General features: G+C 44.2%; 2 protein-coding genes across 9 annotated transcripts in view; one reads left to right on the top strand and one right to left on the bottom strand.

The window, feature by feature from the left end:
* The window catches only part of ZNF106 (zinc finger protein 106), a 98,607-nt gene extending 80,430 nt beyond the window's left edge, over positions 1–18,177 (bottom strand). For 5 of the 7 annotated variants that reach the window (XR_012516281.1, XR_012516282.1, XM_003928960.3 and 2 more), the window contains exon 1: positions 18,033–18,177. The gene's annotated coding sequence lies outside the window, so the exon portion shown is untranslated. The remainder of the gene's footprint in view (positions 1–18,032) is intronic. The other 2 variants (XM_010339587.3, XM_039468843.2) reach the window with 1 other exon arrangement.
* A 5,523-nt stretch (positions 18,178–23,700) lies between these two features.
* The window catches only part of SNAP23 (synaptosome associated protein 23), a 45,214-nt gene continuing 42,338 nt past the window's right edge, over positions 23,701–26,576 (top strand). Inside the window, exon 1 of one of the 2 annotated variants that reach the window (XM_074393800.1) lies at positions 23,701–23,812. The gene's annotated coding sequence lies outside the window, so the exon portion shown is untranslated. The remainder of the gene's footprint in view (positions 23,813–26,576) is intronic. The other variant, XM_039468877.2, reaches the window with a different exon arrangement.

Raw genomic sequence — 26,576 nt, 5'->3', positions numbered from 1 at the left:
CTGAGTCAATACTGGGGTTTGAGGCCAGGCACAGTGGCTCACACCTGTAATACCAGCACTTTGGGAGGCTGAGAAGGGTGGATCACAAGGTCAGGAGTTCAAGACCAGCCTGGTCAAGATGGTAAAATACCATCTCTAATAAAAACACACAAAAAAATTAAGCTGAGCATGGTGGTGGGCTATAAATCCAGCTACTCCAGAGGCGGAGGCAGAGGTTGCAGTGAATCAAGATCATGCCACGGCACTCCAGCCTGGGTGACAGAGCGAGACTTCATCTCAAAAAAAAAAAAAAAGTAACTGCCAGCAAAGTGAAGTATTAAATAAATAAGGAAAACTTAGTATTTAAACCCTGAGGTGACATGATTCCAGACAAAGTAACTTTAGTTTGTATGTTCTTAAATTGGGGAAATAGATAAACTCCATTAAGTTTTCCAAAATACTGTAATTAGCCTAGACTTCTAGATGGGAACCACTGATCTCTTTAAATGCCTTGACAAAGACTAGAAGCCAAGGAAATACAAACCATCCAACTCTGTGATCTCAACAAGGTAACTGAGAATTCACAAAATAAAAATAAATAAGCAATTCGAACCTACTGCCATACTCACTTTAGCCACCTTACTTTTCCCCATGTCAATTAAATATACCCTTCATGTAATTTTTCAACTCTTCTCTAAATAACTATGAGAAAGACCTGTGATATTTGTTAGATCTAATATCCTAAAAACCCTGTCCTAGGTATTTTTTTCTCAATATCCTAATTACTATTCTGTCAATAAAACTACCATTCTCCCTAGGCAAAACCATACCACGTCTGGTTTTCTTTTAGACTCTCATACTTAGTCACCAAGTCACTCGCCCCTAGACAAGGACATAGGGCAGATCACGGTCTGATTCTTTAACTGAGAATTATAACTAGTGTCAGTTTCCAATTCCTTACTTAATTCTGGAACTTAGCAAGCATTCCGCCCTAGAGAAAAAAACTAATCCCGAAATAAGGTGGGATAACACAGACCCTAACAAGGGAATAATACTACTAGCAAAAGTTATCTAACAGAGTAAGCTATAAGCCCAAGACAGCTTGTACAAAGACTGTTATAAAACTGTAACCAGATAGCTTGTTGCATTTATTTAATAGCTCAAAGTTTGTATTTTTGTATTTAACAGTGTCATTTATATACATATTTTTTCCCCAAAGGTTCACATCGTAATTGAAAACTGTGACATCGGCCGGGCGCGGTGGCTCAAGCCTGTAATCCCAGCACTTTGGGAGGCCGAGGCGGGTGGATCACGAGGTCGAGAGATCGAGATCATCCTGGTCAACATGGTGAAACCCCGTCTCTACTAAAAATACAAAAAACTAGCTGGGCGTGGTGGCGCGTGCCTGTAATCCCAGCTACTCAGGAGGCTGAGGCAGAAGAATTGCCTGAGCCCAGGAGGCGGAGGTTGTAGTGAGCCGAGATCATGCCATTGCACTCCAGCCTGGGTAACAAGAGTGAAACTCCGTCTCAAAAAAAAACTGTGACATCAATCATAAGCACTGCAAGCTAATGAATGAGCCTATATGATTACTATTCTTCTCAAAGAATTTTGTTGTTCTCCATTCATCTCACTGTTTGTTTTTGAAACAGAGTCTCACTCTTGTCACCCAAGCTGGAGTGCTGCATGATCTTGGCTCACTGCAACGTCTGCCTCCCGGGTTCAAGCGATTCTCCTGCCTCCGTCTCCCAAATAGCTGGGATTGCAGGCTCCCACCACCACACCCAGCTAATTTTTGTATTTTTAGTAGAGACAAGGTTTCACCATGTTGACCAGGCTGGTCTCGAACTTCTGACCTCAGGTGATCCACCAGCCTCGGCCTCCCAAAGTGCTGGGATTACAGGCATGAGTGGGTTAACAGTACCTTTAATAATCTTTATTTTGCTCATGTACAAAAGAACATTTATTTACGTCAAGTGGAACTGGATCATCATAAAGGTCTTCATCCTCAGTTTTCACACTGAGTACACTAAGGAGGAAGCAGGGAAGGGGTTGGTCTTGCTGTCTCCGGGGTGGCAGAGGCAGAGAAAAATCTGTTTATAAGTGGACCTGTGAACTGCAAGTCTGTGCGGTTCAAGGATCAACCGTATATATTTTCTCTTCCTTAAGATTTCCTTAATAATATTTTCTTTTCTGTAGCTTACTTTATTTTAAGAATACAGTATATGAGCCGGGCGCAGTGGCTCAAGCCTGTAATCCCAGCACTTTGGGAGGCCGAGGCGGGTGGATCACGAGGTTGAGAGATCGAGACCATCCTGGTCAACATGGTGAAACCCCGTCTCTACTAAAAATACAAAAAACTAGCTGGGCCTGGTGGCGCGTGCCTGTAATCCCAGCTACTCAGGAGGCTGAGGCAGGAGAATTGCCTGAGCCCAGGAGGCGGAGGTTGCGGTGAGCCGAGATCGCGCCATTGCACTCCAGCCTGGGTAACAAGAGCGAAACTCCGTCTCAAAAAAAAAAAAAAGAATACAGTATATAACATCTGTAACCTACAAAATATGTGTTAATTAACTGCTTATGTTATCAATAAGGCTGCTGGACAACAATAAACTATTAGTAGTTAAGTTTTGGGGGAGTCAAAAGCTATACATGGATTATTAACTTCCCAGGGTATCAGTGCCCCCAACCCTTGAGCTGTTCAAGGATCAACTGTATTTTTATCAGTCTATCTATGGGTTTGTTAATATTATTAATATTTTCAAAGAACCAATTTTGTCATTTTGTCTATTGTCTTTTTTTCTTTTCTTTTCTTTTCTTTTGAGATGGAGTCTCGCTCTGTCGCCAGGCTGGAGTACAGAGGCGTGATCTCGGCTCACTGCAACCTCTGCCTCCCAGGTTCAAGCGATCTCCTGCCTCAGACTCTCCAGTAGCTGCGACCACAGCTGCTTGCCACCACACCTGGCTAACTTTTTCTGTTTTTAGTTAGTCAGGATAGTCTGTGTTATCAGGATAGTCTCGATCTCCTGAACTCATGATCCAGCCACCTTGGCCTCCCAAAGTGCTGGGATTACAGGCGTGAGCTACACGCCCAGCCATCTTTTACTATTTCTTTAATTTCTGCTGCTGTCGTTATTACGTTTACTTTTGTATACTATGGGTTTATTTTGTTCTTCATTTACTGGCTTCTTAAGGTAGAACTTTAAGTCACAGTCTTTAGGACTGTTTTCTTTTCCAATAAATGTGTTTAAATCCATAAACTTATCTGTAAGTGCTGCTTTAGTGGCAGCCCACATTTGCTAGCACTATTTAATAAATGTTTTATTTTAGAATAGTTTTAGATTTATACAAAAGGTGCAAAGATAGTATAGTTTCCATATACCCCATGTCTAATTTCCCATATTAACATCTTTCATTTGGCCAGGTGCTCACATCTGTAATCCCAGCACTTTGGGAGGATGGCTTGAAACCAAGAATTTAAGACCAGCTTTGCCGTCACAGCAAGATTCGTGTATCCACAAAAAATTTAAAAATTATCCAGGTTAGCCGAGTGTGGTGGCTCAACCCTGTAATCCCAGCACTTTGGGAGGCCAAGGCGGGTGGATTGTCTGAGGTCAGGAGTTTGAGACCAGCCTGGCCAACATGGTGAAACTCTGTCTCTACTAAAAACACAAAAATTATCCAGGCGTGGTGGTGTGCACCTGTAGTCCCAGCTACTTGGGAGGCTCAGGCAGCAGAAGCTCGAACCCGAGCGGCGAGCGGCGGAGATTGCAGTGGGCTGAGATCAGGTCACTGTATACCAGACTGGGCAACAAGAGTGAAACTCTGTCTCAAAAAAAAAAAAAAAAAATTTACATTAGTATGTTACATTTGTCACAATTAAACCAATATTGATACACTGTTATTATGGAAGCCGTATTTTATTCAGATGGCCTCAGTGCATTTTTTGTTTGTATGTTTTTGACACAAAGTTTCGCTCTTGTTGCCCAGTCTGGAGTACAATGGTGCTATCTCAGCTCACCACAACCTCCGCCTCCCAGGTTCAAGTGATTCTCCTACCTCAGCCTCCCAAGTAGCTGGGATTAGAGGCATGTGCCACCATGCCCAGGTAATTTTGTATTGTTCATAAAGATGGGGTTTCTCCATGTTGGTCAGGCTGATCTAAAACTCCCAAACTCGGGTGATCCACCAGCCTCTGCCTCCCAAAGTGCTGGGATTACAGGCGTGAGCCACATCATGCCCGGGCTTTGTAAAAAATATTTATTTATTTATTTTATTTATTTATTTTTGAGATGGAGTCTTGCTGTCTCCCAGGCAGGAGTGCAGTGGCGTGACCTCAGCTCACTGCAACCTCCACCTCCCGGGTTCAGGCAATTCTTTTGCCTCAGCCTCCCCAGTAGCCGGGATTACAGGCACCCGCCACCACACCTAGCTAATTTTTGTATTTTTAGTAGAGACAGGGGTTCACCATGTTGGCCAGGCTGGTCTAGAACTCCTGACCTCAGGTGATCCACCCGCCTTGGCCTGGCAAAGTGCTGGGATTACAGGTGTCAGCCACCGTGCCCAGCCCAGATGTCCTTATTCTTTACCTCTTTTTTTTTTTTTTTTTGAGACGGAGTTTCGCTCTTGTTACCCAGGCTGGAGTGCAATGGCGCCATCTCGGCTCACCGCAACCTCCGCCTCCTGGGTTCAGGCAATTCTCCTGCCTCAGCCTCCTGAGTAGCTGGGATTACAGGCACGTGCCACCATGCTCAGCTAATTTTTTGTATTTTTAGTAGAGACGGGGTTTCACCATGTTGACCAGGATGATCTCGATCTCTCGACCTCGTGATCCACCCGCCTCGGCCTCCCAAAGTGCTGGGATTACAGGCTTGAGCCACCGCGCCCGGCCTATTCTTTACCTCTTAACTTTTTTCTCTTCCAGCATGTCATTGAGGCTACCACATTACATTTAGATATCATTTCTCCTTTGGGTCCTCTTGGCCATGACAGTTATCCCACAAATCTTGATGCCATATTTTTACGATCATTCAGTTCAAAATACTTTCTAATTTTTCTTGTGACTTCTTTGATTCACAGATTTAGAAGATTCATTGAATTTCCAAATACTTGTGGCCTTTTATATACCTTGGTTTCTAATTTAAACTTATGAAGAGGCAGGGAGCAGTGGCTCACATCTGTAATCCCAGTACTTTGGGAGACCAAGGTAGGTGGATCACCTGAGGTTAAGTGTTCAAGACCAGCCTGGCCAACATGGTGAAACCCTGTATCTACTAAAAATACAGTATTAGCCGGGTGTGATGGTGGGCACCATGCTGAGCTAATGGTTTTATTTTGTAGAGATGGGATCTCTTCATGTTGGCCAGGCTAGTCTTGAACTCCTGGGCTCAAGCAATCCTCCCACCTCGGCCTCCCAAAATCTATACTAATTTTTGTTGTTGTTATCATTGAGAGAAGAAGTTTCAAATCTCTGTGATAGTGGATTGTCTATTTCTTCCTTTAACTGTATCAAATTTTTGCTTCATTTATTTTGAAGCTCTGATATCAGGCACAAGCATCTTTCTCATGAACTGACCATCTGTTGCTATGAAATGATCCCTTTAACTCTGGTGATACTTTTTATATTGAAGTCTATTTTATCTGATCTGAATATAACCACTCTAGGCTTCTCATGCTACTTGGTATGGTCTTTTCCCATGCATTTGCTTTTAGCCATTCTGACATTATGGACTGAATCAGTGTCTTTTCCACTACATTCAATGAAATTATTAATATAGTTGAATTAGATCTACCATTTTATTATTATTATTATTATTTTTTTTTTTTTTTTTTTTTTTTTTTTGAGACGGAGTTTCGCTCTTGTTACCCAGGCTGGAGTGCAATGGCGCGATCTCGGCTCACCGCAACCTCCGCCTCCTGGGCTCAGGCAATTCTCCTGCCTCAGCCTCCTGAGTAGCTGGGATTACAGGCACACGCCACCATGCCCAGCTAATTTTTTGTATCTTTAGTAGAGACGGGGTTTCACCATGTTGACCAGGATGGTCTCGATCTCTCGACCTCGTGATCCACCCGCCTCGGCCTCCCAAAGTGCTGGGATTACAGGCTTGAGCCACCGCGCCCGGCCCCCATTTTATTATTTTTAGCTCCTCCATTTTTATTCAGTTATACCTGTTTCGGTTTTGTTATATTGACTTTAATTTTTCTACTAGTTTTATTTAGCAACACTTCTTTAAATTATTACATATTCCCCCCAAGTGGTTGCTTTAGGAATTCCAACACATATCTTTACCATTATACTCTTAACTATGTTAAAAAGTACCACTACAGGTAATATGTAAAAACCTTGCAACCATATAGGCCCATTTACCCTCACTCATAATCCTGTTTTATGGTATATGTTTTATATGTACCATATGTAATGAACCCCACAAGATGATGCTTTTTTGCGCTATAGTCATTTTTAGGAAATAAAAAAAAAAAAACTCTTAAACTATCGATCCAGGTATTTACAAGTTCTAACCCTCATTCTTTTCTGAAGATTCAACTTTTCATCTGGTATCATTTCCCTACAGCCTGAAATACGTTTAGCATTTCTTATAATTCAGATCTGCTAGCTATGAATTATCTGACAATGTCTATATTCTTTCTCTATTTTTTGTTTTTTGTTTGAGGCAGTCTTGCTCTGTTGCCCAGGCTGGAGTGCAGTGGTGCCAACTCAGCTCGCTGCAACCTCTGCCTCCCAGGTTCAACCGATTACCCTGCCTCAGCCTCCCAAGTAGCTGGGATTACAGGCACCCGCCATCATGCCTGGCTAATTTTTTTGTATTTTCAGTAGAAATGAGGTATTGATTTTTGTTTTTATTTTTGTTTCAGTAATATCTAACTTGGTTGACTTAAACTACAAACTCTGTCTCTTAGGCAGCAGATGAAATCTCAATTCAGTTATTTCATCCTTAGCTGGGCTTCTTTGGAGTCTGCTCCACATATGTATAATTCAACAGTCTTACAAGACTTGGGAAGAGTTTATTCACAGAGCTTGATACTTCTCTCTCTGCTTTCCAGGATTCTTCTCTTACTTTCCAGGATTCTTCTCTTACTTTCCAACAGCTTTAGGTGCCTTGAGCTTTATCTTCTGGTTCTTCAGGCCACGAAGACTAAAGTTTACTACTATTGGAATTTTAAGCACCCTACATGACTGAGATCAGGGCCTGCCCTAAAGTTAGAAGCCATGAAAATGGGAAATTACTCTAAGTAGTCCCATTCTTGTGTTAATTTCCCTCTAGAATCTGCTTGGTTTCTTGTAACTCTCCAGTAGATTTTACTGGTATTATGTATTTCTGTCCAGATGTAATGGTTGTTATCTAGGGGAGAGTTGGGAAGGAGAAGCTTACTCAGCAGATGACCAGAACAGGACTCCCAGGTTTACACTTTTGAGAGCCACCAGCCTGTTTGAATGGCTCCAGGCAATGCTCAAGCAGGTCAGACTGATTAAAGAAGATATATCCTCAATCATGTGATGGAGTAGGAGGCCCTAAGTTTAGTGGCAAAGTCTGCTGGGATCTAGGTGACTTATGAATGGCAATTGTTCTCTGTAAGGTGGCTCAGACATTCTAGCCTACTTCAATTTTACAATGCCTCCATCCAAATATACACACTCAGTCAGACACAGAAAAAGCCATTCTCATACATGCTTATGTTTTATGCCTTTGTTTCTCACTATTAAAAGGCCTTCAGAGGCATCTAATTATGAAAGATATAAATCAACATATTTAAAAGGTCTTACAGGCTGGGAGCAGTGGCTCACACCTATAATCCCAGCACTTTGGGAGACCAAGGCGGGTGGATCATGAGGTCAGGAGATCAAGACCATCCTGGCTAACACGGTGAAACCCTGTCTTTAAAAAAAAATAAAAGGTCTTACAAGACTCACTTGACACAACCCTTGCTAATGTCTATTACGTAGGTTTGAGCTACTTTTTCGTAGATCTCGGTGATCCAGACAAAATGTCATTTTCAGTACTTCCCACCTACCACTCACTCTCTTCCCACCTTACGGCTTTTTCATATGCTGGTGCCTCTCCTTGGAAGACTCTTACTCCTTTTCATCTAGTTAACTACTCATCCTTCAAATCTCAGTCCAAATGTCAGTTGCCTAGGAAAGCACTCCCTCATCTCCCAGGCTACAGCATACCTCTCACTGTGCACTGCTCTTCTGAAACCCTGTCCCTTCTTCATAACACTTATCCCAATTGTAGCTATTTCTGGGGCATACTGTAAAGCGGTAATTCTCAATCACATCAGACCCATCTGTTTTTTCCTAAAACATTTCACTTTGGAAATTTTCATTCATACATAAAAATAGGAAGATTATTGTAACAATCCCCAGTGCTCTTATCAACCAGCTTCCCCAGTTGACACCACACAACTTTTTCTATTTCTTTTCTTTTCTTTTTTTTTTGGGGGGGGGGGGCAGGGAGATGGAATCTCACTCTGTCACCCAGGCTGGAGCGCAGTGGCATGATCTGTGCTCACTGCAACCGCTGCCTCCTGGGTTCAAGCGATTCTTCTGCCTCAGCCTTCTGAGTAGCTGGGACTAGAGGTACATACCACCATGCCCAGCTAATTTTTCATATTTTTAGTACAGTCAGAGTTTCACCATGTTAGCCAGGATGGTCTTGATCTCCTGACCTCGTGATCTGCCTGCCCCAGCCTCCCAAAGTGCTAGGACTACAGGCATGAGCCACTGCACCAGCACCATTTTTTCTTTAAAGATATTTTATACCCTTAGCCGGGCGCGGTGGCTCAAGCCTGTAATCCCAGCACTTTGGGAGGCCGAGGCGGGTGGATCACGAGGTCAAGAGATCGAGACCATCCAGGTCAACATGGTGAAACTCCGTCTCTACTAAAATACAAAAAATTAGCTGGGCATGGTGGCGCGTGCCTGTAATCCCAGCTACTCAGGAGGCTGAGGTAGGAGAATTGCCTGAACCCAGGAGGCGGAGGTTGCGGTGAGCCGAGATCGCGCCATTGCACTCCAGCCTGGGTAACAAGAGCAAAACTCCGTCTCAAAAAAAAAAAAAAAAAAAAAAAAAAATATATATATATATATATTTTATACCCAATGAGAACATGTGGACTCAGGGAGAGGAGCATCACACACAAGGGACAGTTGTGGGGGCATAGGGGAGAGACAATGGGGGATGGGGAGGGATGGGAGGGTGGGGAGGGATAACATGGGGAGAAATGTCAGATATAGTATACACCTAAAATAAAGTAAATTAAGAAAAAGAAAAAGACTTGGAACCAACCCAAATGCCCATCGATGATAGACTGGACAGGGAAAATGTGGTACATATACACTGTGGAATAATATACAGCCATGAAAATGATGAGTTCATGCCCTCTGTAGGAACATGGATGAACCTGCAGAGCTACTGTAACTTACTTACACTTGTAAAATTTTAAATATCAATATAATGTGCTAATTATAACAAAAATGAAAAATTAAAGTGAGTTATAAAATAACATGTATATCAACATATAAATGCTCAGACATGATTATATTAGAAGAAAACTATAAATGTGACTACTATAAAATCAGACTTATATAGACAAGTATGTGATATTGTTGATAAAAAAATACCATGAATAGGCCAGGCACTTTTGAGGCATTGAAGGTGTGGTTAAACAGAGATGTTATAATCTCAATAATATAAGAGGAACATTTCACATAATGATCAACCTTAATGTCATTTCCTTTATCTGACTAGTCTCAGTCACTAAAATTATGGCTCTGAGGAAATGGATATGGGCTAAGTTTAATAATAAATATAGACGGCTGGGCATGGTGGCTCACATCTGTAATCCCAGGACTTTGGGAGGCCAGGGCAGGCAGATCACTTGAGGTTGGGAGTTTGAGACCAGCCTGGCCAACATGGCGAAACCCCATCTCTACTAAAAATACAAAAAAATTAGTCAGGCATGGTGGTGGGTGTATGTAATTCCAGCTACTCAGAAGGCTGAGGCAGGAAAATCACTTGAACCTAGAAGACAGAGGTTGCAGTGAGCCAAGGTTGTGCCACTGCACTCCAGCCTGGGCAACAAGAGAGAAACTCTGTCTCAAAAAAAAAAAAAAAAAAAAAAATTAGCCAGGCGTGGTAGCACACCCCTGTAATCCCAGCTACTTGGGAGGTTGAGGCAGGAGAATCGCTTGAACCTGGGAGGTGGAGGTTGCAGTGTGCACTTCAGCGTGGATGACAGTGATTTTTTTTTTTTTTTTTTTCCTGTTTGAAAAAAAAAAAAAAGGGGCTGGACGCGGTGGCTCAAGCCTGTAATCCCAGCACTTTGGGAGGCCGAGACGGGTGGATCACAAGGTCAAGAAATCGAGACCATCCTGGTCAACATGGTGAAACCCCGTCTCTACTAAAAATACAAAAAAATCAGCTGGGCATGGTGATGCGTGCCTGTAATCCCAGCTACTCAGGAGGCTGAAGCAGGAGAATTGCCTGAACCCAGGAGGCGGAGGTTGCGCTGAGCCGAGATTGCGCCATTGCACTCCAGCCTGGGTAACAAGAGCAAAACTCCGTCTCAAAAAAAAAAAAAAAAAAAAAGAAAAAAAAAGAGGAAACCCAGTTCTATTAATCACTAGCTGTGTGGTCTTCAGCAATTTAATCTTTCTGTGCCTCAGTGTCTATATCTAGAAAAGAATTATGATATTAGCATCAATGCCATAGGGGGCTATTGTGAGGAATAAATTAATAAATCTATTCAATCATGCCTATGTAATGAAATGAATTAGTAAACCCACATGAAGCATTTTACACAAAATACTTTACTCACCAAATCTTTGCTATATTATTAGTATAAGTATTCACTTAATGTCTGCCTCTGCCAACAGACTGCAAGCTCCATGATGGCTAGCAAGAATGCCTTCTTTTTTTTTTTTTTTTGAGACGGAGTTTCGCCCTTGTTACCCAGGCTGGAGTGCAATGGCGCGATCTCGGCTCACCGCAACCTCCGCCTCCCGGGGTCAGGCAATTCTCCTGCCTCAGCCTCCTGAGTAGCTGGGATTACAGGCATGCGCCACCATGCCCAGCTAATTTTTTGCACTTTTAGTAGAGACAGGGTTTCACCATGTTGACCAGGATGGTCTCGATCTCTCGACCTCGTGATCCACCCGCCTCGGCCTCCCAAAGTGCTGGGATTACAGGCTTGAGCCACCGCGCCCGGCAAGAATGCCTTCTTGTTCATTGTTTTATTTCCATTACCTAGATGATGTCATCTAGGTATATATTAGGTATTCAGTATTTGTTGTATAAATGAATACAAATTAACAAAGATGTTTGTATCAGAAATAAAAATAAAAACTGTAGTATAACCTTCAATAATATTATTTTAGGTTATACTGCTAAGGTGCTTATATATATGGATGTCAGAATTTATCCTCATGATATGCACTCATGTAGAATATCTCTAGAGGGATTCCAGTGAAACTGCTAACAGACATGGTCTCTGGCAAAAGAACTGAGGGCATGAGGGTCAGGGATGGATTTACTTTTCACTGAAAATCCTTCTCTGTACTTTCCAAAAATTTAAGCAATACACATCAGTGTTTTTGAAATTAAACCAGCAAGCCATCGTGGCATGTTTCTGTAATCCTAGCTACAAGGGAGACTAAGGCAGAAGGACTGTTTGAGCCCAAGAATTTGAGAGTAGCCTGGGCAATATAGCAAGACCTCCATCTCTATTTCCATTAAAAAATGGAAAAAAAAACAAACAACCCTAAAAAAAAAAACACACACACACACACACTCATATATTTAACTAGTCCTTTTTTTTTTTTTTAAACCTAGAAGACTTTAGGCATACAAATCAAGACTGCTATGATTCGTTCCAGGTTTGATACTTTTTGAAACTCTAGAAATCAAGAGAGATGATTTTCACATATTTTTAAACTTTCAGAATGGCTAATTATAGACTATTACACTACATAGCTCTAATCTGGTTTACTGATATTCTGAAATTATCTTATTAGACACTGATTATCTATCTAAAAAGCTACAAAGAAGATACAAGTAATGTAACTACTACAGTAGTACTATTTTACATTTATATACTAGCTTGTAAAGCAGGGTGAAAAAGCACGGACGTTGGAATTAGACAAAAATACTTCATAGGACTACTACCTTGAGTAAATCTTAACCTCTCCAAACTTCAAAATCACCCTTTATAAAAAGGGAATAGTTGACACGGATTCACTTAAAAAAAAAATTCTTGCAGTGAGCTTTGTTTTTAAAAGTAATCACGGGCCGGGCGCAGTGGCTCAAGCCTGTAACCCCAGCACTTTGGGAAGCCAAGGTGGGTGGATCACGAGGTCAAGAGATCGAGACCATCCTGGTCAACATGGTGAAACCCTGTCTCTACTACAAATACAAAAAATTAGCTGGGCATGGTGACTTGTGCCTGTAATCCCAGCTACTCAGGAGGCTAAGGCAGGAGAATTGCCAGAACCCAGGAGGCGGAGGTTGCGGTGAGCCAAGATCGCGCCATTGCACTCCAGCCTGGGTAACAAGAACAAAAACTCTGTCTCGGGAAAATAAATAAATAAATAAATAAATAAATAAATAAATAAAAGTAATCACTTCTATTTTGAATAGAACTAATGCTAGTGGTTTCAAAACGTAAAAGGTACAAAAGGACTTACAGCTGGTTTCAAACAGAGACATTAATTTAACAAGGGAGAACTCAGATTCACCATCTGAACTCACTAATGGATCCCAGCACCAATAATAGTTGGAAAGCTTTAGTACACTACATGGCCTATGATATCGTCCCTAAAGTGTTTCACCTGAATCATAACAAGTGGTCCGCTCTAACTTCCAGTTTGTGGTAACAAGTGAAATTATATCACCAGAAACCAATCAGAGACAAATCTAGATAACTGACCAGGTCCTTTCAACAAGGCATGTGGAGGGAGTATCGAGGCAAAGAGATGGAAAAAGGTAACTGTTCTAGATTAAAAGAGACTTGGCTAGATATAAAAAGCAAATTAAATCTGTGGCCGTTGATTAGAAACTGGATTTTAAAAGTTTTTTTAAAAAATGATCAATCTGGAGAAATTTTAATAAGAATTGAGTATTAGACAATATACAGGAATTACTTATTGTTCACTGTAATTATATTAGGATTGTGTGGGAAAATGTTTTTTATTAGAGACATTAAAATATTTAGGCGTTAAACGTCAAGAATAGGCCAAATACAAAAATACAAAAAATACAAATACAATACTAAAATGCAAAAAATTAGCCAGGTTTAGTGGTGCACACCTGTAGTCCCAGGAGTCTCTGTTGCCCAGGCTGGAGTGCAGTGACATAATCTGGGCTCACTACAACCTCTGCCTCCCGGGTTCAAGCAATTCTCCTGCCTCAGCCTCCTGAGTAGCTGGAATTACAGGCGTGTGCCACCATGCCTAGCTAATTTTTGTATTTTTAGTGGAGACCAGGTTTCACCATGTTGTTCTTTTTTTTTTTTTTTTTGAGACGGAGTTTCTCTCTTGTTATCCAGGCTGTAGTGCAATGGCGCGATCTCAGCTCACCGCAACCTCCGCCTCCTGGGTTCAGGTAATTCTCCTGCCTCAGCCTCCTGAGTAGCTGGGATTACAGGCACGTGCCACCATGCCCAGCTAATTTTTTGTATTTTTAGTAGAGACGGGGTTTCACCATGTTGACCAGGATGGTCTCGATCTCTCGACCTCGTGATCCACCCGCCTCGGCCTCCCAAAGTGCTGGGATTACAGGCTTGAGCCACCGCGCCCGGCCTTTTTTTTTTTTTTTAAGATGGGGTTTCACCATGATGGTCAGGCTAGTCTTCAACTCCTGACCTCAGGTGATCCACCCACCTCGGCCTCCCAAAGTGCCAGGATTACAGGCGTGAGCCACCGCGCCTGGCCCATGTTGTTCTTGCTAGTCTTGAACTCCTGACCTCATGATGCGCTAGCCTTAGCCTCCCAAAGTGCTGGGATTACAGGCTTGAGCCACCATGTCCAGCCAAAAAAAAAAAAAAAATTTTTTTTTTTCTTAATTAGTTGGGTATGGTGGAATGCACCTATAGTCCCAGCTACTAAGAAGGCTGAGGCAGGAAGAGGATTCCTAGGGCCCAGGAGTTTGAAGGTGCAGTGAGCCATGATCATGCCACTGCACTTCAGCCTAGATGACTGAGCAAGACTCTGTCTCAAAAAAAAAAAAAAGCTTTTAGGGAACATGATTACCAGTCCCTTCTGTTTCCTAGCCACCAACAATTCCAGCCACTCTTGGAAGTTTGTTTTCTGGAGATATTTTTCAATATTTTTGCATTAAAATATATAATATAAAATTTCCCCTCTTAAACATTTAACTATAGTTTAGTGGTATTAAATACATTCATAATGTACATCAGTACCATCCATCTCCATAACTATTTTCATCTTGCGTAATTGAAACTTTATATCTGTTAAACAATAACTCTTCATTTCCCCCTTCCCCAACCCCTAGCAACCACTCTACTTTCTGCCTCTATGATTTTGACTGTACTCCACAGAGGATATTCTATGCACATACAGTTGTCCCTTGCTATCCATGGCAAACTGGTTCCAGAATCCCCCTCAATACCAAAATCTGAGAATACTAAAGACCCATATGTGAAATGGCATAATATACGCATGCAACCTACACATATCTTCTGTATACTTTAAATCATCTCTACGTTACATACAAGACCTACTACAATGCCTACACATAACTTCATTTCTGTGGATGCAATGTAGTCTGTACTCAGCAGGTAGCAAATTCAAGTTTTCCTTTTCAGAGCTTCGTGAAAAAATTTTCCCCCAAATACTATCCATCCAAAGTTAGTTGAATCCATGAATGCAGATCCCATGGATGGATATGGAGGACCAACTGTATATGCAATACATACATTTTTATAAAACCACAGTGGTTGCAAAATGCACACCTTTTGCACCTTTTCTTTCTCACTATATCGGAGGTCACTCAATATTAGCACATATAGAGCTGGCTCATTCTTTCTAGCACATGGATACATTTATTTAACCAATCCTTTACTGATGAACACCTGGGAACTTCTTGATAGTTTCTTTCAGATTAATACATGCAGGCACACAAATACACACACACATGCACACACACCGGACTATAGTGCTTCCACTAGTGATTTCACATGCTAGAGGTCCAAGTAGAGCATTCAGATGTAACTTGTCTGCCTCAGTGCTCTTATTCATTGGGTACACAGATGAATCCTGAACTCTCCAAGATTCTCCTATTACAAAACACAATGCATAGACTTCTCACTAACCCATTCCTGGTCCCAGAACCAAGTCATCTAACATCTACCATTATTCCTTTCTACTCTTGTAGAGCAGCCTTCAAACTACATGTGTTCTAATCTAAATGTACAATAATCACTATTCATAGTTTCACCTGAATCATATCAAGTGCTCTGCTCTAACTTCCAGTTTGTAGTAACAAGTGAAATGCTATCACCAGAAACCAATCAGGGACAAATCTAGATAACTGACCAGGTCCTTTCAACAATTCACGTGGAGGGGGTAGCGAGGGAAAGAGAGGGGAAAAGGTAACTGTTCTAGATTAAAAGAGAATTCAAGAGATATAAAAATCAGATGAAATCTACGGCCTTTTTAGTATCTTCCTTTTTTTTTTTTTTTTTTTTTTTTTGAGACGGAGTTTCGCTCTTGTTACCCAGGCTGGAGTGCAAAGGCACGATCTCGGCTCACTGCAACCTCTGCCTCCTGGGTTCAGGCAATTCTCCTGCCTCAGCCTCCTGAGTAGCTGGGATTACAGGCATGCGCCACGATGCCCAGCTAATTTTTTGTATTTTTAGTAGAGACAGGGTTTCACCATGTTGACCAGCATGGTCTCGATCTCTTGACCTCGTGATCCACCCGCCTCGGCCTCCCAAAGTGCTGGGATTACAGGCTTGAGCCACCGCGCCCGGCTTAGTATCTTCCTTTTAATCAAAACGATCCAGGCTGGGCGAGGTGGCTCAAGCCTGTAATTTCAGCACTTTCGGAAGCTGAGGTGGGCGCATCACCTGAGGTCAGGAGTTCGAGACCAGTCTGGCCAGCATGATGAAACAGTGTCTCTAATAAAATACAAAAATTTGCCGGGCGTGGTGGTAGGTGCCTGTAATCCCAGCTACTCAGGAGGCTGAGGCAGGAGAATCGCTTGAATCAAGGAGGCGAACGTTGCAGTGAGCAGGGTTTGCCCCACTGCACTCTGGCCTGGACGACAGCGCAAGACTAGTCTCCGGGAAAAAAAAAAAAAAAAAAAGTTAACTCTAGAAACTATAACTGTAATGCAGTTTGCTTGGAAAAAGACGTGCTTTGGAATCGTACAAAGTGAATTTCACCACTTACTATAGCTAGTTTAGCTTGAGCAAATCACCAGCAGAAACCCTGCGATCTCATTTGAAATGCTGCAAAAACCTACTTTCCATTACAATATCTCGTTAATATTTTTTTTTTTTTTTTTTTTTTTTTTGAGACGGAGTTTCACCCTTGTTACCCAGGCTGGAGTGCAATGGCGCGATCTCGGCTCACCGCAACCTCCGCCTCCTGGGCTCAGGCAATTCTCCTGCCTCAGCCTCCTGAGTAGCTGGGATTACAGGCACGCGCCACCATGCCCAGCTAATTTTTTGCACTTTTAGTAGAGACGGGGTTTCACCATGTTGACCAGGATGGTCTCGATCTCTCGACCTCGTGATCCACCCGCCTCGGCCTCCCAAAGTGCTGGGATTACAGGCTTGAGCCACCACGCCCGGCTCTCGTTAATATTTTTATGACACACCTAAATGTATTTGGCAAATGTGTAGTAGATACTAAATAAATTCTAGTTGTATCTGAATATTGTCGTCCCTTATTTCATTGAAGACCAAACTTGAGAACGGGGCTTAAAACAAAAAACAAATTTTTTTTTTTTTTTTTTTTTTGAGACTGAGTCTCGCTCTCTCGCCCAGGATGGAGTGCAGTGGCGCAGTCTCGACTCACTGCAACCTCCGCTTCCCGGGGTTCAACCGATTCTCTGCGTCAGCCTCCAGAGTACTGGGATTACAGGCGCCCACCACCACGCCCGGCTAATTTTTTGTATTTTTAGTACAGACGGGGTTTCACCGTCTTGGTCAGGCTGGTCTTCAACTCCTTGACCTCGTGATCCACCCGCCTAGGCCTCCCAAAGATCGCAGGCGTGAGTCACCGCTCCCGGCCCTTAAAGCAAATTTTAAGGTTTCCCATGGGATTTACAACAGTACTAAGCTCTTAGTAAGTACTCAAAAGTTATTTGTGGTTTGAATAGAGTGGATATAAACCATTACGGTGGATACAGCACTTGTTTGCCAAGCAAGAGAACTTCCCTTACCTAGAATGGCAGTCTCAAGTTGCTAAAAGCCATGGATATCTCAAACTTCTCAACAAATCTTAACTCTCAAAGATGATTAAACAACAAACTGAAAGGGGAGGAGGGTGTAAAGCGTTTCCTCTCCTTAACTATAAATGGAGATTCTGAGTAAATATTAACTAAACACAGAACCGCTCCATAATTAGTTGCTATTAAGATGCATCACACAAGGAGAGAAACGAAAGGAGGAAAAGAAACGAAGGTTGTCAGTCGCAGGAGGTTGAAATGTGTCCCGGGCCTGAGACTATGGGCTCTAAGCACCAGGGTCTTTGGACTCCCTGCCCAACCGAGGACCGAAGGAGGTCAGCAGCTTCCCCTACAGGTCAAAGCTTTGGAGCCACGTTTCCTCCTGGGGCTGGGAGCAGAGCTGGAACGCCCCCACGAAAATCCGTACCCCGAAGCCAGCAGCACCGCCTGCCTGTAATCCCGCGTCGGCTCTGGGAGCGCGGACCACCGGGTTACAGCTGCGCCGCAGCCCGCCGGAGCAGAAAGCCGGCCGGGTCCTGCAGCCCCACAACCTCCCTGAGGGGCAGACCACCAGGAGCCTTGCGCTCCAATACGCTCAATGCAGGCCGGCCCATCGATACTCACATTCACAGCCAAGCCCTCTTACTCCATCGGGCCGCCGAGCGCCAGGCGAGGGAGCTCCCTGACGACCCAGACTCCCCCTTCAGTTTTGGGTCCGGGAGCCTGCTCCGGACCCGCTCCCCGCCGGGCCCCGCCACAGCCGCCGCCAGCGCGCAGGCGCACAGCAAGGCCGTCACGCTCTTTTTTTTTTTCCTTTGCCTGCCGCCGTTCTCAATAATCTAGCTTTATTTGAACACAAGAGAGCGAACAACGGACACACAGGAAGAGGTTTTTCTCAAAAAGAATGGAGTAAGAACAAAGGCAGGCCAACTTGCAGGAGAGTCGGTCCGCAGCGTTGGACGCTACCAACAGTCTTCCTGGTCCCTTTTTCATTTTCCTTATTTCTCCTTGTTCTTTCCCGGCCTCCCTCTAGCTCCTTCCTTGGTGTTCCGCCATTTCCTTTAGTCAGTGGCAACTGTTAAGGCTAAATCTGGAAATCACTCCTTCCTTGTAAAATTTACTAAAATTTAATGGGAGATGGCAAGAGCTTTTAGGACAGACCTGCCCGAGTTTCAGATATTGGACGAGCTACTAATAATTTACGACTTTGGGTAAATTAAAATTTTTCAGGCCGGGCGCGGTGGCTCAAGCCTGTAATCCCAGCACTTTGGGAGGCCGAGGCAGGTGGATCACAAGGTCAAGAGATCGAGACCATCCTGGTCAACATGGTGAAACCCCGTCTCTACTAAAAATACAAAAAATTAGCTGGGCATGGTGGTGCGTGCCTGTAATCCCAGCTACTCAGGAGGCTGAGTCTGGAGAATTGCCTGAACCCAGGAGGCGGAGGTTGCGGTGAGCCGAGATCGCGCCATTGCACTCCAGCCTGGGTAACAAGAGCGAAACTCCGTCTCAAAAAAAAAAAAAAAAAAAAAAAAATTTCTTGGAACCTCAAGATCTTGAGTTAAAATTAGGATAATGTCGGGCCAGGCACAGTGGCTCATGCCTGTAATCCCAACGCTTTGTGAGGCCGAGGCGGGTGGGTCAGGAAATCGAGACCATCTTGGCCAACATGGTGAAACCACTTCTCTACTCAAAAAAAAAAAAAAAAAAAAAAAAAAAACCCGGATGTGGTAGCGGGCGCCTGTAGCCCCAGCTATTCAGGAGCCTGAGGCAGAAGAATCTCTTGAACCCGGGAGGCAGAGGTTGCAGTGAGCCGAAATGACGCCACTATACTCCAGCCTAGCAACAGATTGCGACTCAGTCTCAAAAAAAAAACAAAAAACAAAAAACCCTAAGATTAGGATAATGTTATCTCTCAGGGTGTTGCTAAAATTAAATAACATAGGTCAAGTGTTTTATCTATGAATGCTGCCTATCACAGAGCAGACATTCCATTATAACTGGTTTTATTCTTTATGTGTGTGTGTGTGTTTTTTTTTTTTTTTTTTTTTTTTTTTTTAATAAAGCTGGAGTTTCACCATGATGGCCAGGCTTGTCTTGAACTCCTGACCTCAGGTGATCCACCCATCTCGGGCTTCCAAAGTGCCAGGATTACAGGTTTGAGCCACTGCCCCTGGCAACTGGTTTTACTCTTACTCATGCCTGAGGTATTTATATATATATATATATAATATATATATATTTTAAGTAGAGACGGGTTTCACCATCTTGCCTAGGCTAGTCTCAAACTCCTGGGCTCAAGTGATCCACCAGTCTTCCAAAGTGCTGGATTACAGGTGTCACCCACTGTGCCCAGCCTACATTTGTTATTATTATTGTTATTTTTGAGACAAAGTCTCGCTCTGTCATCCAGGCTGGAGTGCAGTGGCACTGTCTTGGTTCTCTGCAACTTCTGCCTTCTGGGTTCAAGCAGTTCTCCTGCCTCAGCCTCTCAAGTAGCTGGAATTACAGACATGCACCACCATGTCCAGACAATTTTTGTATTTTTAGTAGAGACGGGGTTTCGCCATGTTGGCCAGGCTGGTCTCAAATTCCTGACCTCAAGTGATCTGCCCGCCCCGGCCTCCCAAAGTCCTGGGATTACAGGTGTGAGCCACCGTGCCCGGCCACCTATATTTATTATTAAACTTAGCCCATACCCCTTCCCTCAGAGCCATAATTTTGGTGACTGAGACTAGTCAGATAAAGGAAATGACATTAAGGTTGATCATTATGTGAAGTTTCCCTCTTATATTATTGAGATTATAACATCTCTGTTTAACCAGACCGTCAATGCCTCAAATAAAAGTGAGTGGTTACATTAATCTCTATGTAAATCCAGATTTGCTTCTAGAGGTTTAGGAAACTTCCAGTTCTGTGTTTGTGACATCACAAGTCCTTGAAACACTCAAGGGCTGTGGTATGCTGTTCATTTTATTCTCCTTCAAAGGCATGCAATGGAAGAACTATTTTACCCTGTAAACACTGGCCCATCGTTCAAGGAAAATTCTTTAGAAGACCACAGTCAGATATTGGTGAGTGTTAAGGTAAGCTACTTGAGGGTTTGTCAACTTTGGGATTACTGACGTTTTGGAACATATACTTTTTTGTTGTCAAGGGTGTTGTGTGCATTATAAGATATTTAGCAGCAGATCAGGAGTGCTGGCTCTCATATGTAATCCTAGAACTTTGGGGGGTCAAGGCAGACAGATCGCTTGAGTCCAGGAGTTTGAGACCAGCCTAGATGACATGGTGAAACCTCGTCTCTACAAAAAATATGAAAGTTAGCCGGGTGCGGTGGTGCACTCCTGTAGTCCCAGCTACTTGGGAGGCTGAGCTGGGAGGATCTGAGCTGCAGAGGTAGAAGTTGCAGTGAGCCAACATCACACCACTGCCCTCCAGTCTGAGCAAGACCCTGTCTCTGTCTCTGTGTATGTCTCTCTCTCTGTGTGTGTGTGTTTGTATGTAGCAGTATTGCTGGACAAGATGCTAGTAATATCCACCCCCCATTTCCCTGTCATTACAGACATTGCTAAATATCCCCTGGAGGACAAAATTGTCCCTGGTTGAGAACCATGGAATTATATCAATGACCATCCCAACCCTAAATGAACTCAACTATGCATTTTCTCCACCTCTGCCCTTGAAAAGTGACTACTGCTTGAGAAAGCTACACAGGAGGGCAGAAAATTGTGAGTTCATTTTTGCCCATATTAAAAATGCCCTCAATATTGCTTACAAATCCTACAATGTTTTTCTGTATTTCTTGTATTACTTTCTACAATATTCCAAATCTCCTCAACTTTCCTTTAAACTCCCAGTTCTATCTCCTTTTCTGTCAGATGACCCTATCTCCAACTTCACAGAGAAAACATGTCATCAAATGAGAACTTTAACTTCCTTTTACTAAACATACAAACATACACATTCCTCCTCTCATAATTGGGGAAGTATCTTCTCTCTCTCTCTTTCTCCCACCCTCCCTTCTTCCAAAACCACTCCTCTCACCAGTGCTTTGAATAGCCTCTAAACTGTTGCTATTCTTACCCTTTCAAGAACTTTGCCTACTGACTATCCCTTCTCTTCCTTTATTCAAACATTATTTCTCAGTTGAATCTTCCCTACAGTGCTTAAGTTTCTCCTGTCTTAATTCTAACAAAAATCCAAAAAACACCCGGGCTCGATGACTCACGCCTTTAATCCCAGCACTTTGGGAGGCCGAGGCGGGCAGATCACGAGATCAAGAGATCAAGACCGGCTGGGCGCGGTGGCTCAAGCCTGTAATCCCAGCACTTTGGGAGGCCGAGGCGGGTGGATCACGAGGTCGAGAGATTGAGACCATCCTGGTCAACATGGTGAAACCCCATCTCTACTAAAAATACAAAAAATTAGCTGGGCATGGTGACTTGTACCTGTAATCCCAGCTACTCAGGAGGCTGAGGCAGGAGAATTGCTTGAACCCAGGAGGCGGAGGTTGCAGTGAGCCAAGATCGTGCCATTGCACTCCAGCCTGGGTAACAAGAGCGAAAACTCCATCTCAAAAAAAAAAAAGCTGGGCGCGGTGGCTCAAGCCTGTAATCCCAGCACTTTGGGAGGCCGAGGCGGGTGGATCACGAGGTCAAGAGATCGAGACCATTCTGGTCAACATGGTGAAACCCCGTCTCTACTAAAGATACAAAAAATTGGCCGGGCACGGTGGCTCAAGCCTGTAATCCCAGCACTTTGGGAGGCCGAGGCGGGTGGATCACGAGGTCAAGAGATCGAGACCATCCTGGTCAACATGGTGAAACCCCGTCTCTACTAAAAATACAAAAAAGTAGCTGGGCATGGTGGCACATGCCTGTAATCCCAGCTACTCAGGAGGCTGAGGCAGGAGAATTGCCTGAACCCAGGAGGCGGAGGTTGCGGTGAGCCGAAATCGCGCCATTGCACTCCAGCCTGGGTAACAAGAGCGAAACTCCGTCTCAAAAAAAAAAAAAAAAAAAAGAGATCAAGACCATCTTGGCCAACATGGTGAAACCCCGTCTCTACTAAAAATACAAAAATTAGCTGGGCGTGGTGGTGTGTGCCTGTAGTCCCAACTAGTTGGGAGGCTGAGGCAGGAGAAGTGCTTGAACCCGGGAGGCGGAGATTGCAGTGAGCCGAGATCCCGGCACTTCCCTCCAGCCTGGCGCCTGGCGGCAGAGCAAGACTCTGTCTCAAAAAAAAAAAAAAAAAAAAAAGAAATCCAATAAACAAAGACAAAAAATCTTGATCCTTCATCATCCTCTTTCCTTCCTCCCTGTCAAGGTCAACCCTTCCAAAAGTGTTCTACAGCCTGTCCCCATCTCTACATCTTCCCCATTTCCAAACTATTAAGTTGTTTTTTCAACCCCAGCATTCCACCAAACAGCTTTCACTGAGATAATCAGTGACCTCTGTTACGAAATTTAAACATTTCTCAGGCTTCGTGCTCCTTAGGAATAGACTACTTCCTTTTGAAGCACTTTCTTTTCTTGATTTCCAGCACTTTGTTTTATTCTTAGAGGTGCGTGGAAAGGTTCCTGCAGTAAATGGTTTACAATAATCACCCATCTGCTTAAAACCCTTCAATAGCTGTCAGTGCCCATAGTACAAAGTGGTCCAAAATTCCAAGACCTTCCAAAATCTAGCCATTGTTGGCCTTTAAAGTTTTCTTCCCTCTACACTTGGGATGTACTATTAGCACTAAGCCTCTAACAAGGATACACTACTAGAAATTTCCAAAATGTTCTTGACACAAGTTGTTCCCCAGAACCTGGGCAACTCTAGCTCCTTCTCTGCCGGATTTCCGGGAAACTCCTACTTATCCTTAATGACTCAAGTCACTTCCTCTGGGAACCCTTCCAGACACCCCTAAGAATGAAACGCTTTGTTTATTATCAGCCAAAGACGCCTCGGATTTTCTATGTACTATGCACTGTATTCCATCCACTATAATTTGTTTACGTATCTATATCTTAGTCTAGACAGATTGAAAGGCGCTGAAGGGCAGAGAAAGCATTCTATTCGCTTTCTTTTCCTCAGCGTTCATCTGGCACAGTGCCTGGCACACGGTTTGCCCTCAGTAAATGTTTATTGGATGAACACCTCCCAGCCTTGGGCAGGACTGAAATCTATCCGGTGAACTGGTGAATTCCCAGGCTCTCCGCCAGCGTGGCAGGGAGATTTAAATCCCCAGCACCGTGATTGGCTCCAGATGCAGGGGTGTGTCCGCGTCCGCGGCGCACGGGAAGTGCGCAGGCGCGCGGCCTGAGCGCGCGCAGGCGCGACTAGGGCGCCGCGCCAGGTCCGGTGTTGGGGTGCCGGAGCTACAGCCGCCGGAGAGGAGTGGCTTCACCCGCTTGGTAAGTCTCCAGGACTGGGGTGGAGGGAGCTGGCCGAGATGAAGTCTGAGAGTATATGGTATTGGTTGAAAAGTTGGTGGGGTCAGGTTAAGCGGACGAGGGGGCGCCCTGGACCTTACTCGGCAGATGGGCCCGAAGCTAGGAGGGGAGGCGCCGGGAGAACCTCGAGGAGCCAGTGGAGGAAGGGTGTCTGGATGGTGGTTCCCTGGACGCTTCCTCGAAATTAAACAGAGACCACCTCTCGCCCCTCACCCCTCCTGTGCTGCTGTGGTTGACATTAGTGGACTGCGTGTATGGTGACCACGGTGATCAGATAGCTCTAAGATAATGGTTTGAGGAAGGACTCTGAGGTTCCTGGTATTGGATAGTCCTTGCTCTCCAGAAAGGCTCACCCTTACCTCGCAGCTCTACTGCACAAATAAGAGGATCAGTAAAATAATGAATTTCACAATTCGGGATTGGAGTGGTGAGGGGGGGCGGGGAAAGTACTGTAAAGTGTTTTTTCACCTCGTCCTTTTTTTCTTCTTTAATCATTAGTCACCACAATGTTAAGAAAGCAGTTGATGAGAGGAAACGTAAAGACATAAAAGTTGGGGAGAAAAAAGGCAAGAAGGGAGTATCCTTTTGCCTTTTGCTATTTGTCATCTCCTGGAATGGAGTCTATATTAGTCCATTCTCACAGGGCTGCAAAGAGGTACCCGATGCCGGGCGCGGTGGCTCACGCCTGTAATCCCAGCACTTTGGGAGGCGAGGTTGTAGGATCACTTGAGGTTAGGAGTTCGAGACCAGCCTGGCCAACATGATGAAACCCCATCTCTACTAAAAATACAAATATTATCCAGGCATGGTGGCGTATGCCTGTAATCCCAGCTACTCAGGAGGCTGAGGCAGGAGAATCACTTGAACCTGGGAGGCGGAGGTTGCAGTGAAGGGAGATGATGCCACTGCGCTCCAGCCTGGGAGACAGACTCAGACTCGGAAAAAAAAAAAAAACCCAATCTGGGTAATTTATAAAGGAAAGAGGTTTAATGGACTCACAGTTCTGCCTGGCTGGGGAGGCCTCAGAAAACTTATCATCATGGTGGAAGGCAAAGAAGAAGCAAGTACCTTCTTCACAAGATGTCAGGAGAGAGTGAAGGGGGAAGAGACCCTTATAAAACCATCATATTTCACCATCTTGAGAACAGCATGGGAGAAGCCCCCCCCCCATAATCCAATCACCTCCCACCAGATTTAAGATGAGATTATAGATAGCCAAACTATATCATTCTGCCCATGCTTGCTTGCTTGTGTACTCTCTCTGTCACTCTTTTTCTTTCTTTCTTTCTATTTGATTGAGTTTCACTCTGTCGTCCAGGCTGGACTGCAGTGGCGTGATCTTGGCTCACTGCAACCTCTGCCTCCTGGGTTCAAGCCATTCTCCTGCCTCAGCCTCCTGAGTGGCAGGGACTACAGGCCCGCACCACCATGCCTGGCTAATTTTTGTATTTTTGAGTAGAGACAGGGTTTCACCATATTGGCCAGGCTTGTTGAGAACTCCTGACCTCATGATCTACCCGCCTCGGCTTCCCACAGTGCTCGGATTACAGGCCTGGGACACTGCACCCGGCTCCCCTGGCCCCTTTCAAATCTCAGGTCCTATAGTTCGAAAAAGAATCATGCCTTCCCAACAGGCCTGCAAGTCTTAACTCATTCTAGTATTAACCCAAAAGTCCAAGTCCAAAGTCTCATCTGAGACAAGACAAGTTTCTTTTTCCTAGGAGCCTGTAAAATTAAAAGCAAGTTAATTACTTCTAAGATGTTATGGGGGAACAGGCATTGATAAATGCTCCCATTCCAAATGGGTGAAATTGGCCAAAACAAAGAGGCTGCTGGCCCTATGCAAGTCAAAAATCCAGTGGGGCAGTCATTACATCTTAAAGCTTATTTTAATCTCCTTTGACTCCGTGTCTCACATTCAGGGCATGCTGATGCAAAGGGTGGGCTCCCAAGGCCTTAGGCAGCTCTGCCGCTGTGGCTTTGTAGGGTTCAGGCCCAGAGGCTGCTCTCCTGGGCTGGCATTGAGTGCCTGCAGCTTTTCTAGGTGCATGGTGCAAGCTATTTGTAGACCTGCCATTCTGGAGTCTGGAGGATGGTGGCCCTCCAGCTCCACTAGGCAGTGCCCCAGTGGGGACTCTATGGGGGAGCCAACCCCACATTTTCCTTCTGCACCCCCCAAGCAGTGGTTCTCCATGAAGTCTCTTCCCCTGCAGCAGACTTCAGCCTGAACATCCAAGCATTTCCATGCATCCTTTGAAATCTAGACAGAGGTTCCCAAACCTCATTTCTTGACTTCTGTGCACCTGCAGGCCCAGCACCATGTGGAAGCTGCCAAGGCTTGAGGCTCGCACCCTCTGAAGCAACAGCCCAAGCTGTACCTTGGCCGCTTGTAGCCACTGCTGGAGCTAGAGCTGCTGGGACCCAGGGCCCCAAGTCGTGAGGCTGCCCAAGAAACATTTTTTCTTCCTAGGCCTCAGGTCCTGTGATGGGAGGGGCAACCTTGAAGATCTCTGACATGGCACTGGAGACATTTTTCCCATTGTTTTGGTGATTAACATTCAGCTCCTTTTTACTTATGCAAATTTCTGCAGGTGGCTTAAATTTCTCCTCAGAAAATGGGTTTTTCTTTTCTATTACATGGTCAGGATGCAAATCTTCCAGACTTTTTTGCTGTCACCTCTTGAACACTTTCTTAGAAATGTCTTCTACTGGATATCCTAAATCA

Source organism: Saimiri boliviensis, chromosome 2 (assembly GCF_048565385.1).
Source record: "Saimiri boliviensis isolate mSaiBol1 chromosome 2, mSaiBol1.pri, whole genome shotgun sequence".
NCBI lineage: Eukaryota > Metazoa > Chordata > Mammalia > Primates > Cebidae > Saimiri > Saimiri boliviensis.
This window is presented reverse-complemented; position numbering and strand designations above follow the sequence as displayed.